The following is a 14,507-nucleotide window of genomic DNA, read 5'->3' on the forward strand; positions in this document are numbered from 1 at the left end:
AACTCTGGTATTGAGAGTTCACAGAATGGTTGCGTTAGGCTCCAAAAAGGGAGCGTACAGGCATATTTAACGCCACTGCAACTCTCGATACCAGAGTTGCTTACGGAAGCGGCCAGCTTCAAAAACGTGCTCGTGCACGATTCCCCCATAGAAAACAATGGGGCTGTTTGAGCTGGAAAAAAAAACAAACACCTGCAAAAAAGCCGCGTTCAGCTCCTAACGCAGCCCCATTGTTTGCTATGGGGAAACACTTCCTACGTCTGCACCTAACACTCTAACATGTACCCCGAGTCTAAACACCCCTAACCTTACATTTATTAACCCCTAATCTGCCGCCCCCCGCTATCGCTGACCCCTGCATATTATTATTAACCCCTAATCTGCCGCTCCGTAAACCGCCGCTACTTACATTATCCCTATGTACCCCTAATCTGCTGCCCTAACATCGCCGACCCCTATATTATATTTATTAACCCCTAATCTGCCCCCCACAACGTCGCCTCCACCTGCCTACACTTATTAACCCCTAATCTGCCGAGCGGACCGCACCGCTATTATAATAAAGTTATTAACCCCTAATCCGCCTCACTAACCCTATAATAAATAGTATTAACCCCTAATCTGCCCTCCCTAACATCGCCGACACCTAACTTCAAACATTAACCCCTAATCTGCCGACTGGAGCTCACCGCTATTCTAATAAATGTATTAACCCCTAAAGCTAAGTCTAACCCTAACACTAACACCCCCCTAAGTTAAATATAATTTAAATCTAACGAAATTAATTAACTCTTATTAAATAAATTATTCCTATTTAAAGCTAAATACTTACCTGTAAAATAAATCCTAATATAGCTACAATATAAATTATAATTATATAATAGCTATTTTAGGATTTATATTTATTTTACAGGTAACTTTGTATTTATTTTAACCAGGTACAATAGCTATTAAATAGTTAAGAACTATTTAATAGCTAAAATAGTTAAAATAATTACAAATTTACCTGTAAAATAAATCCTAACCTAAGTTACAATTAAACCTAACACTACACTATCAATAAATAAATTAAATAAAATACCTACAATTACCTACAATTAAACCTAACACTACACTATCAATAAATGAATTAAATACAATATCTACAAATAAATACAATTAAATAAACTAACTAAAGTACAAAAAATAAAAAAGAACTAAGTTACAAAAAATAAAAAAATATTTACAAACATTAGAAAAATATTACAACAATTTTAAACTAATTACACCTACTCTAAGCCCCCTAATAAAATAACAAAGCCCCCCAAAATAAAAAAATGCCCTACCCTATTCTAAATTACAAAAGTTCAAAGCTCTTTTACCTTACCAGCCCTGAACAGGGCCCTTTGCGGGGCATGCCCCAAGAAATTCAGCTCTTTTGCCTGTAAAAAAAAAACATACAATACCCCCCCCATCATTACAACCCACCACCCACATACCCCTAATCTAACCCAAACCCCCCTTAAATAAACCTAACACTAAGCCCCTGAAGATCTTCCTACCTTGTCTTCACCTCACCAGGTATCACACCGATCCTTCCTGGCTCCGATATCTTCATCCAACCCAAGAGGGGGCTAGATATCCATCATCCGACGGCTGAAGAAGTCCAGAAGAGGGTCCAAAGTCTTCATCCTATCTGGGAAGAAGAGTAGATCCAGACCGGCAACCATCTTCTTCCAAGCGGCATCTTCTATCTTCATCCGATGAGGACCGGCTCCATCTTGAAGACCTCCATCGCGGATCCATCCTTCTTCTCCGACGACTTCCCGACAAATGACGGTTCCTTTAAGGGACGTCATCCAAGATGGCGTCCCTCGAATTCCGATTGGCTGATAGGATTCTATCAGCCAATCGGAATTAAGGTAGGAAAATTCTGATTGGCTTATGGAATCAGCCAATCAGAATCAAGTTCAATCTGATTGGCTGATCCGATCAGCCAATAGAATGCGAGCTCAATCTGATTGGCTGATTGAATCAGCCAATCGGATTGAACTTGATTCTGATTGGCTGATTCCATCAGCCAATCAGAATTTTCCTACCTTAATTCCGATTGGCTGATAGAATCCTATCAGCCAATCGGAATTTGAGGGACGCCATCTTGGATGACGTACCTTAAAGGAACCGTCATTCGTCGGGAAGTCGTCGGAGAAGAAGGATGGATCCGCGATGGAGGTCTTCAAGATGGAGCCGGTCCTCATCGGATGAAGATAGAAGATGCCGCTTGGAAGAAGATGGTTGCCAGTCCGGATCTACTCTTCTTCCCGGATAGGATGAAGACTTTGGACCCTCTTCTGGACTTCTTCAGCCGTCGGATGATGGATGTCTAGCCCCCTCTTGGGTTGGATGAAGATATCGGAGCCAGGACGGATCGGTGTGATACCCGGTGAGGTGAAGACAAGGTAGGAAGATCTTCAGGGGCTTAGTGTTAGGTTTATTTAAGGGGGGTTTGGGTTAGATTAGGGGTATGTGGGTGGTGGGTTGTAATGTTGGGGGGGGTATTGTATGTTTTTTTTTACAGGCAAAAGAGCTGAATTTCTTGGTGCATGCCCCACAAAGGGCCCTGTTCAGGGCTGGTAAGGTAAAAGAGCTTTGAACTTTTGTAATTTAGAATAGGGTAGGGCATTTTTTTATTTTGGGGGGCTTTGTTATTTTATTAGGGGGCTTAGAGTAGGTGTAATTAGTTTAAAATTGTTGTAATATTTTTCTAATGTTTGTAAATATTTTTTTATTTTTTGTAACTTAGTTATTTTTTATTTTTTGTACTTTAGTTAGTTTATTTCATTGTATTTATTTGTAGGAATTGTATTTAATTTATTTATTGATAGTGTAGTGTTAGGTTTAATTGTAGATAATTGTAGGTATTTTATTTAATTAATTTATTGATAGTGTAGTGTTAGGTTTAATTGTAACTTAGGTTAGGATTTATTTTACAGGTAATTTTGTAATTATTTTAACTATTTTAGCTATTAAATAGTTCTTAACTATTTAATAGCTATTGTACCTGGTTAAAATAAATACAAAGTTACCTGCAAAATAAATATAAATCCTAAAATAGCTATAATATAATTATAATTTATATTGTAGCTATATTAGGGTTTATTTTACAGGTAAGTATTTAGCTTTAAATAGGAATAATTTATTTAATAAGAGTTAATTTATTTCGTTAGATTTAAATTATATTTAATTTAGGGGGGTGTTAGTGTTAGGGTTAGACTTAGCTTTAGGGGTTAATCCATTTATTACAGTAGCGGCGAGATTAGGTCGGCAGATTAGGGGTTAATAATTGAAGTTAGGTGTCGGCGATGTTAGGGAGGGCAGATTAGGGGTTAATACTATTTATTATAGGGTTTTTGAGGCGGGAGTGAGGCGGATTAGGGGTTAATAACTTTATTATAGTAGCGGTGAGATCCGCTCGGCAGATTAGGGGTTAATAAGTGTAGGCAGGTGGAGGCGACGTTGAGGGGGGCAGATTAGGGGTTAATAAATATAATATAGGGTCGGCGGTGTTAGGGGCAGCAGATTAGGGGTACATAAGTATAACGTAGGTGGCGGTCGGCAGATTAGGGGTTAAAAAAATGTAATCGAGTGGCGGCGATGTGGGGGGACCTTGGTTTAGGGGTACATAGGTAGTTTATGGGTGTTAATGTACTTTAGAGTACAGTAGTTAAGAGCTTTATGAACCGGCGTTAGCCCAGAAAGCTCTTAACTACTGACTTTTTTCTGCGGCTGGAGTTTTGTCGTTAGAATTCTAACGCTCACTTCAGACACGACTCTAAATACCGGAGTTAGAAAGATCCCATTGAAAAGATAGGATACGCAATTGACGTAAGGGGATCTGCGGTATGGAAAAGTCGCGGCTGAAAAGTGAGCGTTAGACTCTTTCCTGACTGACTCCAAATACCGGCGGTAGCCTAAAACCAGCGTTAGGAGCCTCTAACGCTGGTTTTCACGGCTACCGCCAAACTCCAAATCTAGGCCATAGTGAACAGCAGCAATGTAGCTACAATTAGAGTATTAATACATATTGTGCATTGGCAAAGGTTTCAAAGGCATTACAATACTGACCATAATGTTAATAACTAACGGCTAGATTACGAGTTTTGCGTTATGAGGGGTGCAGTGCTAACTTGCACATTATTGTCACCGCTCGCTTATCTACAGCTCTGGTATTACAGGTTTTCATAAACCCGGCATTAACAGGCAAGAAGTGAGCGTAGAGCAAAATTGAGCTCCATACCGCACTCCAATACCAGCGCTGCTTAAGGCAGCGGTGAGCTGGTTTTACATGCTCATGCACGATTTCCCCATAGACATCAATGGGGAGAGCCGGCTGAAAAAAAGTCTAACACCTGCAAAAAAGCAGCGTAAAGCTCAGTAACGCAGCCCCATTGATTCCTATGGGGAAGCAAAAGTTATGTTTACACCTAACATGAACCCCGAGTCTAAACACCCCTAATCTTACACTTATTACACTAATAACTGTAATGTAGGTTGCTGCGATGTTAGGGACAGCAGATTAGGGGTTAATAATATTTAACTAGTGTTTGCGAGGCAGGAGTGCTGCAGATTAGGGGTTAATAATTTTATTTTAGTGTTTGCGATGTGGGAGGGCCTCGGTTTAGGGGTTAATAGGTAGTTTATGGGTGTTAGTGTACTTTTTAGCACTTTAGCTATGAGTTTTATGTTACAGCTTTGTAGCGTAAAACTCCTAACTATTGACTTTAGAATGCGTTATTAATCTTGCGGGATAGGCTGTACCGCTCACTTTTTTGCCTCCCAGAAAAAGCTTGTAATATCGGCGCTATGGAAGTCCCATTGAAAAAAGACTTTAAACAAATTGCGTAAGTTAATTTGCGGTACGGCCAAAAAAGTGTGCGGTGCCCCTAAACCTGCAAGACTTGTAATACCAGCGGTAGTGAAAAAGCAGCGTTATGAGCCTTAACGCTGCTTTTTTACTCATACCGCAAAACTCGTAATCTAGCCATAGGATATCTCAACTTGCTTACAACATTTCATGACAGAACAAAAATATATATGTTAATGTGTCTTTATAAATATAAAGACCACTATTCACATGCACAATCACCGTACTAGCAAAACGTATACACGATATGTGCAACTGGCACTATTAAAGAGCCAAGGCAAGCTAACCCAGTAGGTGATTACTATGTAGAAAGATAACAACTCCCGTTAATGCTAGAGAAAACAAATAAGCCAAAACATCAAATAGCAATGCTAAAAGTATTTAACAAACATACCAATATCGGTTAAAGAAACCTCTCGGCATATTCATGCGCCATTCCGTGACGTAGTATGTACCTGTAGGAGACAAGCCCCTCTTTAAACCGACAACTCACTCTGTGTATAGGGGTGTATACCTTTGAGTATTACTGACAACCGTTTACATATACAAGCTTACAAATTGTCAGACACCAAGCTAAACTTGGATTTAAACCAAAATATGGATAACCTCAAACGGCAACAATACAAGCATCTTATCAAAGTGTACTTAATCAACCAACAAGCATTGATATAGACAGACGTTGAATCCAATCACAAAATTCAATCACTGCATAAACCACTTAATACAGAGTGCAGAACTGTTCAACTCTTAAAGGGACAGACACATGTGAGACATATGAAGTATGTAAGATATATAGAATATGTAGGAATGCTCGCACATCTTAATAATAAAATATATATAAATCTAAATCGACTTATATTTGAATATTAAATAATATTACATGCAAAACCCACAAGCAGCTAACGGATAACAAAAAATGATAAAAAATAGATGTCAAAACCGTGTAATCACACTAATCCCATACGCCTAGATTTAGAGTTCTGCGGCCAAAGGGGTGCGTAGCTAACGCTGGCTTTTTTCTGGCCGCACCTTTTAAATACCGCTGGTATTGAGAGTTCACAGAATGGCTGCGTTAGGCTCCAAAAAAGGAGCGTAGAGCATATTTAACGCAACTTCAACTCTCGATACCAGTGTTGCTTACGGACGCGGCCAGCTTCAAAAACGTGCTCGTGCACGATTCCCCCATAGAAAACAATGGGGCTGTTTGAGCTGAAAAAAAACCTAACACCTGCAAAAAAGCTGCGTTCAGCTCCTAACTCAGCCCCATTGTTTGCTATGGGGAAACACTTCCTACGCCTGCACCTAACACTCTAACATGTACCCCGAGTCTAAACACCCCAAACCTTACACTTATTAACCCCTATTCTGCCGCCCCCGCTATCGCTGACCCCTGCATATTATTATTAACCCCTAATCTGCCGCTCCGTAAACCGCCGCTACTTACATTATCCCTATGTACCCCTAATCTGCTTCCACTAACACCGCCGACCCCTATATTATATTTATTAACCCCTAATCTGCCCCCCACAACGTCGCCTCCACCTGCCTACACTTATTAACCCCTAATCTCCCGAGCGGACCGCACCGCTATTATAATAAAGTTATTAACCCCTAATCCACCTCACTAACCCTATAATAAATAGTATTAACCCCTAATCTGCCCTCCCTAACATCGCCGACACCAAACTTCAAACATTAACCCCTAATCTGCCGACTGGAGCTCACCGCTATTCTAATAAATGCATTAACCCCTAAAGCTAAGTCTAACCCTAACACTAACACCCCCTAAATTAAATATAATTTAAATCTAACAAAATAAATTAACTCTTATTAAATAAATTATTCCTATTTAAAGCTAAATACTTACCTGTAAAATAAATCCTAATATAGCTACAATATAAATTATATTTATATTATAGCTATTTTAGGATTTATATTTATTTTACAGGTAACTTTGTATTTATTTTAACCAGGTACAATAGTTAAGAACTATTTAATAGCTAAAATAGTTAAAATAATTACAAAATTACCTGTAAAATAAATCCTAACCTAAGTTACAATTAAACCTAACACTACACTATCAATAAATTATTTAAATAAAATACCTACAATTGCCTACAATTAAACCTAACACTACACTATCAATACATTAATTAAATACAATATCTACAAATAAATACAATGAAATAAACTAACTAAAGTACAAAAAATAAAATAGAACTAAGTACAATAGCTATTAAATAGTTAAGAACTATTTAATAGCTAAAATAGTTAAAATAATTACAAAATTACCTGTAAAATAAATCCTAACCTAAGTTACAATTAAACCTAACACTACACTAGCAATAAATTAGTTAAATAAACTACCTACAATTATCTACAATTAAACCTAACACTACACTAGCAATAAATAAATTAAACTACCTACAATTATCTACAATTAAACCTAACACTACACTAGCAATAAATAAATTAAATACAATTCCTACAAATAAATACAATTAAATAAACTGACTAAAGTACAAAAAATAAAAAATAACTAAGTTACAAAAAATAAAAAAATATTTACAAACATCCGAAAAATATTACAACAATTTTAAACTAATTACACCTACTCTAAGCCCCCTAATAAAATAACAAAGACCCCCAAAATAAAAAAATGCCCTACCCTATTCTAAATTACTAAAGTTCAAAGCTCTTTTACCTTACCAGCCCTGAACAGGGCCCTTTGCGGGGCATGCCCCAAAGAATTCAGCTCTTTTTCCTGTAAAAAAAACACATACAATACCCCCCCCAACATTACAACCCACCACCCACATACCCCTAATCTAACCCAAACCCCCCTTAAATAAACCTAACACTAAGCCTCTGAAGATCTTCCTACCTTATCATCACCATACCAGGTTCACCGATCGATCCATGATCTTCATCCAAGCGGGAGCTGAAGAGGTCCATGATCCGGCTGAAGTCTTCTATCAACGGCATCTTCAATCTTCTTTCTTCCGGATCCATGTTCATCCCGCCGAAGCGGAACATCCATCTTCAACGACGACTTCCCGACGAATGACGGTTCCTTTAAGGGACGTCATCCAAGATGGCGTCCCTCGAATTCCGATTGGCTGATAGGATTCTATCAGCCAATCGGAATTAAGGTAGGAAAATTCTGATTGGCTAATGGAATCAGCCAATCAGAATCAAGTTCAATCCGATTGGCTGATTCAATCAGCCAATCAGATTGAGCTCGCATTCTATTGGCTGATCGGAACAGCCAATAGAATGCGAGCGCAATCTGATTGGCTGATTGAATCGGAAGAAGAAGATGGGTCCGCGGTGGAGGTCTTCAAGATGGAGCCGGTCCTCATCGGATGAAGATAGAAGATGCCGCTTGGATCAAGATGGTTGCCGGTCCGGATCGCCTCTTCTTCCCGGATAGGATTAAGACTTTGGAGCCTCTTCTGGACTTCTTCAGCCGCCGGATGATGGATGTCTAGCCCCCGCTTGGGCTTGGATGAAGATTTTGGAGCCAGGACGGATCGGTGTGATACCCGGCGAGGTGAAGACAAGGTAGGAAGATCTTCAGGGGCTTAGTGTTAGGTTTATTTAAGGGGGGTTTGGGTTAGATTAGGGGTATGTGGGTGGTGGGTTGTAATGTTGGGGGGGGGGGTATTGTATGTTTTTTTTTACAGGCAAAAGAGCTGAATTCTTTGGGGCATGCCCCGCAAAGGGCCCTGTTCAGGGCTGGTAAGGTAAAAGAGCTTTGAACTTTTGTAATTTAGAATAGGGTAGGGCATTATTTTATTTTGGGGGGCTTTGTTATTTTATTAGGGGGCTTAGAGTAGGTGTAATTAGTTTAAAATTGTTGTAATTTTTTTCTAATGTTTGTAAATATTTTTTTATTTTTTGTAACTTAGTTATTTTTTATTTTTTGTACTTTAGTTAGTTTATTTAATTGTATTTATTTGTAGGAATTGTATTTAATTTATTTATTGCTAGTGTAGTGTTAGGTTTAATTGTAGATAATTGTAGGTAGTTTAATTTATTTATTGCTAGTGTAGTGTTAGGTTTAATTGTAGATAATTGTAGGTAGTTTATTTAATTAATTTATTGATAGTGTAGTGTTAGGTTTAATTGTAACTTAGGTTAGGATTTATTTTACAGGTAATTTTGTAATTATTTTAACTATTTTAGCTATTAAATAGTTCTTAACTATTTAATAGCTATTGTACCTGGTTAAAATAAATACAAAGTTGCCTGTAAAATAAATAGAAATCCTAAAATAGCTATAATATAATTATAATTTATGTTGTAGCTATATTAGGGTTTATTTTACAGGTAAGTATTTAGATTTAAATAGGAATAATTTATTTAATAAGAGTTAATTTATTTCGTTAGAATAAAATTATATTTAACTTAGGGGGGTGTTAGGGTTAGGGTTAAAATTAGCTTTAGGGGTTAAAAAATTTATTAGAGTAGCGGTGAGCTCCGATCGGCAGATTAGGGGTTAATACTTGAAGTTAGGTGTCGGTGATGTTAGGGAGGGCAGATTAGGGGTTAATACTATTTATTATAGGGTTATTGAGGCGGGAGTGAGGCGGATTAGGGGTTAATAACTTTATTATAGTAGCGGTGCGGTCCGCTCGGCAGATTAGGGGTTAATAAGTGTAGGCAGGTGGAGGCGACGTTGAGGGTGGCAGATTAGGGGTTAATAAATATAATATAGGGGTCGGCGGTGTTAGGGGCAGCAGATTAGGGGTACATAGGGATAACGTAGTTGGCGGCAGTGTACGGAGCGGAAGATTAGGGGTTAAAATTTTTTTATAGAGTGGCGGCGATGTGGGGGGGGCCTCGGTTTAGGGGTACATAGGTAATTTATGGGTGTTAGTGTACTTTAGAGCACAGTAGTTAAGAGCTTTATAAACCGGCGTTAGCCCAGAAAGCTCTTAACTACTGACTTTTTTCTGCGGCTGGAGTTTTGTCGTTAGATTTCTAACGCTCACTTCAGACACGACTCTAAATACCGGAGTTAGAAAGATCCCATTGAAAAGATAGGATACGCAATTGACGTAAGTGGATCTGCGGTATGGAAAAGTCGCGGCTGGAAAGTGAGCGTTAGACCCTTTCCTGACTGACTCCAAATACCGGCGGTAGCCTAAAACCAGCGTTAGGAGCCTCTAACGCTGGTTTTGACGGCTACCGCCAAACTCTAAATCTAGGCCATAATTAGTAGGAAATCCTAAAATACGCAATATTATGACAAGTGGAGAATACTTCTAATCAATCACCATAGTGACCATACAATAATAGAAACCTTGATGCCACATATGTAATATACTGATAAGAAGATGGAAAAATGTCAGAATGTCAGAACAGACAAAGAATATCAGTAAAAAAGGGCATAATCCAAATAGGTATTCAGGCCTTAGGGGGTCATAGTACCTAATCTATTGATCCATTGAACCTCTCTTCTCAGAAGTTCCTCATCCCTATTCCCACCTCTCTTAAGAGGCGGAACCCTGTCTATGAGCATAGTTTTTAAAATAGCCACTGAGTGGCCATTTTCCACAAAATGCCTAGCTACAGGTTGTTCACTATAACCTTCCTTAATGGCTTTACGTATAGCGCTCTTGTGATTAGCTAACCTTTCCCTGAAGGAAGTACAGGTCTTTCCAATATAAACTTTGCCACATGGGCAGATAATCATGTAAATTACATTGTCTGACGTACATGTAAGTCTATGTCTGATCGCAAACTTTTGATGAATATATGGGTGAAAGAAAGAATTACCTATTTGTAACGTGTTGCAGGTAACATAGTTACCACACCTATAACAGCCAGGTTTGGCTCTTGGTAACCAAGTATTTTGGAAAGTACCAATGTCATGTGAACTAATATCGTTCCAATGCTCCTACCCCGTCGGTAAACCATATGTGGGGGTTGAAAATCTTTAAAAGGCAAAGTGGGATCCTCTGAAATTAAAGGCCAGTTTTTCTAAGGGATTTCTTGATAATGTTACTATATAGAGTGCAAGTTGTTATAAAATGCAATGCATTAACACTTTTCTTTGGACTTTGTACCTTAATAATGATCTTATTTTGATCAAGATCCATAATGCCTGACCAAATCCTGTCAATATCTGCACCTCTATATCCTCTGGCTAAAAATGTATCCTTCATTAATTTAAACTGTCTGTCTATATCAATGGTTGTTGGTTGATTAGGCACATTTTGATAAGATGCTTGTATTGTTGCTGTTTGCGGTTATCCATATTTTCGTTTAAATACAAGTTTAGCTTGGTGTCAGACAATGTCTAAGCTTGTATAATATGTAAGCGGCTGTCGGTAATACTCAAAAGTATACACGCCTACCTTGATGACATATCTATTGATTGTTACCAATAACAGAGTGAGTTGTCGATTTAAAAAGGGGCTTGTCTCCTACAGGTGCATACTACGTCACGGAATGGCACATGGATACCCCAAGAGGTTTCTTTAACCGATATTGGTATGTTTGTTAAATACTTTTAGCATTGCTATTTGATGTTTTGGCTTATTTGTTTTCTCTAGCGTTAACGGGAGTTGTTATCTTTCTATATAGTAATCATCTACTGGGTTAGCTTGTAAATAGTGGTCTAAAGTGTTGATAAGAAGTCTTTTATCTTCTATAGTTGTTGAATATCAGATGCATTAAATGGATTAAATAGACAGTAAAGATTTATTTTCTTTTATGATTCAGAGAGCGTATGCATTGTTAAAGTGATGGTAAATCCTAGCATTTGTGAAATGCTAGGATTTACCAGTGTAACAAATAAAGGGGACTTTCAGTAATGAAGTATATTATACTTCATGTTGAAAGTTCCTTTGTCTGAAGTGTTTGCCGCACTGAGTTCCTCAGGCAGCCCACGGCAGAATGCTATTTTGCTGTGAGGTGACATTTCCACTTCTAAGCCAATAGCAGTGCAGGATATCTGGCTTGGATCCAGCTGGCTTGCATGGGCAAAATAGTGTTCTGCCGTGGGCTGCCTGAGGAGCTCAGTGCGGCACACGCTTCAAACAAATAAAGGAACTTTCAGCATGAAGTATTTTATACTTCATGACTGAAAGTCCCCTTTGTTTGTTCCACTCATAAATCCTAGCGTTTCACAAATGCTAGGATTTACCATCTCTTTAAACAATTTTCCAATTTACTTACATTATCTAATTTGCTTTGTACTCTTGGTATCCTTTGTTGAATAGCATACCTAGGTAGGCTCAGAATCGCCAACGCACTACTGGGACTAGCTGTTGATTAGTGACCTCAAAATTATGCTACTTGTCACTGGTTCATGTGTTTAGATAGCTCCCAGTAGGGAATTGCTGATATTTCAATAAAGGATACCAAGATAATGAACCAAACATAAACTGGAAAGTTATTTAAAATGGTATGCTCTAACTGAATCATGAAAATAAATCTGGGTTTTATGTCCCTTTAAGCAACATAGAAGTTACAGGGGTCTACAAAAATAAAACATGCAAACTTTTTTTGTTCAAACAGCATTTACATTCCAAATATAAAGAGGTGTCTTCATTAAACCTATGTAGATATTAAAGACCCTACATAAGGCTAGCAAGCACGTTTACATAAATAATATTTTGTGTTTTATACCATATAGTATGTGCATCTGCCAAAACATATTTAAAATCACTCTTTCTTTCTGTTATTAAAGCTTTTGATATTGTCAGGAGGGCACATTAAGTTCAGAAAATAAACGTCTAAATATTTAGTTGCCATGGAGACACCAATAGATGAAGTGGTTAAACAGGTACATACCTGAGGAAGGGGGGAATTATTACTGTAAACTCTTTGTGTGCTTCAAGTTTGGTTTACAGTATGGGGTTTTCATTATCAGCACTGGTCATGACCTGTAGCCTATAACAAGGCAACTCTTTCTATTAAAATATAACTTTTACTACTTGCAGACACTATACATTAAAATCAGTGCAGGAATAAAAGCAAACCAAAAGCACAATACTCCTTAAGTACATACATTTTTAAATTAATTTCAGTGCTTAAAGGGACATGAAACAAAATTTATCTTTCATGATTCAGATAGAGCATATACTTTTAAACCATTTTCCAATTTACTTCTATTATCTAATTGTACTGGATGAGCCCATAAAATGAGGCATAAATGTTCAGCCACCAATAAGCAGCTTCTGAGTCTACCTGGGTATTCTTTTCAACAAAAGATACCAGGAGAACAAAACAAATTGGATAATAGAAGAACATTTTGGAAAGTTGTTTATAATCACATGCTCTATCTAAAACATGAAATACATTTTTTTGGGTTTCATGTCCCTTTAATTATTTTATCCACCCACATTACTGAAGTGGACACAAATGGTTTGAAAAGAGAACCTTTAAATTGTGGTACATGTTCTTTTCTTTACAAGCAAGAAATTCAGAGGTTAGGAATCATGAGCGTATTGTGTATGCTTAAAGCTTGTCATAATCCTCTCCTGCCCTAGAGGTAATTTCATTTTTGTTTACTTTACTTTCTGGCTGGTAGCCGAGTTGTTGAGTCCCAAGAAAAAAATGTAAACACAGTTGTTCAGGTGAGTATATCTGAGTGCATATCAGTGCTGGCTGTTAAATTTCTCCTTTGGCTGAAAAAATAAAGGGACAATGGACAGTGAAATTGGTTTCCAATTACTTATATCAGCTTCAGATTGTAAAATGTATGGGACATAGCTTATTTAGACTTATTTGTGCATAAGAAATAAAAACATTCTCATGAAAACCACAACCCATTCAAATGGGCTGAGCTTGCAGAAAGCTCAAGCCTTATTTTCTTATCTCTATACACAAATACCTCTCCGTCTTACTTCTTCTTGTGTACCCGAAATATAACTTTGAAATGAAACCTGTCTCTCCACCCCCACTGGGAGAATAAGTACATAATACGGATGTATTCATTTGTCCAGTATAGGTGGTGGTTTTAACAGCAAAATAAGTTGCTTTAAATAACACAATAAAGGTAAAGGAGCTATTTATAAATAATTTTATATATTCCAGCAGGAATAATTGACAGTACAATGTCCCTTTAACCATTTAGCATTGCAACCTAGGAAGATTTTTTTAAATGTGAATTTCTGGAAAATGAATTAGAATTTTCTTGAATTTATTTGATATTCATTTTGTTAATGTAGATACCTTAAAATCGGAAGCACCAGTTCATAATATTCTAAAATACTGCTATATTGCTTTTCATTAAAATCCAAGTAAATGCGAGTTAGAGCACAGAGTTTCCAATCTAGAAGATCTGGTTAATGCTCAAGAAAACACCATCCAAAAACAGGGAAGACTTGAGGATATGGAAGATCGCGTTCGGCACAATAACATAAGGGTAGTGGGCCTCCCTAAAAATACAGTATTTGAGGATCTGATAAAATGTACTTCTGTAATATTACCCCAGGCTCTAGGTGTGTCCCCTGAAAAATTCCCTTGGAAAATTTAAAGGGCCCATAGAGTCAGTGCTAAAAAAAAATAAACCTAGATGGAATGCCCCGCAACAGAATGTTGATATTTAATGTTTTGAATTTTCAAGACAATGTTGAACTTATGAGAT

The sequence above is a fragment of the Bombina bombina genome, chromosome 5 (assembly GCF_027579735.1).
Source record: "Bombina bombina isolate aBomBom1 chromosome 5, aBomBom1.pri, whole genome shotgun sequence".
In the NCBI taxonomy this organism is placed as follows: Eukaryota; Metazoa; Chordata; class Amphibia; order Anura; family Bombinatoridae; genus Bombina; species Bombina bombina.